This window comes from Arabidopsis lyrata, assembly GCF_000004255.2.
Source record: "Arabidopsis lyrata subsp. lyrata unplaced genomic scaffold ARALYscaffold_474, whole genome shotgun sequence".
In the NCBI taxonomy this organism is placed as follows: Eukaryota; Viridiplantae; Streptophyta; class Magnoliopsida; order Brassicales; family Brassicaceae; genus Arabidopsis; species Arabidopsis lyrata.
Genome location: NW_003302232.1, coordinates 6,140 through 7,843, shown reverse-complemented (window position 1 = coordinate 7,843; position 1,704 = coordinate 6,140). Strand labels below are relative to the sequence as shown.

Here is a 1,704-nt window from a genome sequence, read left to right as displayed (position 1 = left end):
AAAAAGGGGGGGACAGATTGATTCGAGTACTGACTGGGCCTTTACTCATATATTAGAGCTACTCTTAATATTGTAGATTTTAAATTATTATTCGATTCTTAATAGAAAAGTTTGTTTTAAAGTTCAAATAGAAAATAATAAGTTTAAGTTTGTCTTTTTCAGAAAGAATCCCTTTAGTGAATATTGTAGTAAAGTGAAAATATAAATGTTTGTGGTAATAGAAATCTAACAACAGAGAAATATCAATTTATTCGGTAAAAATAGTACAAGCAATACATATTTCAAGCAATTTTCGAGATTGAGACACAATGATTCCACAAGTCAGCACTCTTCTTCAAGTATTCAGTTTCGTGGGCAATTAACATGGGTTTATCTGCAATATATTTAATAAGCGTATCGTGACACACTTTCCCTTCTTTGACGAGATCGTTGCAACAAGGATCAGAGATGGTTCCATTTTAAAAGACAACACCGATTATATCCAACGCACACTTAGGAGTGATTTTTACAAGACAAGTATTCCATAATGATTTTGCTTCAGCTTCTTCGACTGAGAAAACCGGAACAAACACACACACCAAAGCTACAACGATGAATAGCGTAGTAATTTGAGAGCTAAATTTAGACATATCTACTTACGCTTGAAATGTACAAGAATTATTCTTATTTTATGAAAAACAAATGTAAGAAACAATGATTTGTATCTGTTATTTGAAATATGAAGTTATCTTACCTATATATAGGTCATTGAAATTATAACGTAACTATCAAAAAAACTATAAAGTTAGCGTAATATTTAATGACAATTAAAAATTTTGACAAAAAAAAGACTACAAAACTTAAAGTTAATGGTTTCTATCAACGTTTCAAATATAACAAAAAAAAAACTAAAGACAAGTACCGATATCCAATTCAATATAAGAAACAGATGATTAATTTTAACTTATTTCGATATTCTAAACCAAATTAATAATGAGTATGAGGTTCAAATTGACATATATAGTTTTAAGCCAAATAAATTAAATGGACTAACTATTTATAATTATAAATATAATTAATTATTAAAATTTTAAAAGCCTAACTCATATTGTATTTGAAAACTATTATTTTGTTTATATAAAAATTCATTTTCCTCACAATACTTTTAATCTAAATAACTAATAAATGTTAGTAAAAGTTTATTCGACATACAACTTATTCGAAGGTTTTCAAAGTTTTTATATGCTGATATGAGATCCACAATACTAAATAATTAAATTTAGAATATCATATATAGTTTTGTTAATAGATACTCTCTATGTTCCTAGAAGAGTGATGTTTTGAGTTTTACACACTGATTAAAAAAAATTCATTTTTATATTTTTATATTTTTTTATTATTAGTTTAATAATATTAATTTTATTTATCCCTTTTCTCTATTGGTCACAAATAAAAATAGTAATGATGCTATTACAAAACATCAATCTTTGTGGAACAAGAAAAAAAACCTAAAACATCAAATATCTAGGAACAAAGGGAGTAAATGTTAAAGATCAACTATTATAACTAAACAATAGCTATTATATAACAGTATATTTAAAAACATATCAGTTAAAATTGCATATCAGTAAAAAAATTATAGAAACCAATATCCCAAAATGGTGAAACATCTATCTTTTCAAAACAAATGAATCCTAACATATCAAAAGATACATGATAATTAGA

General features: G+C 25.5%; 1 pseudogene; it reads right to left on the bottom strand.

The window, feature by feature from the left end:
• Positions 1 to 184: 184 nt before the first annotated feature.
• LOC9298515 lies at positions 185 to 707 on the bottom strand (annotated as a pseudogene).
• Between the last annotated feature and the right edge of the window lie 997 nt (positions 708 to 1,704).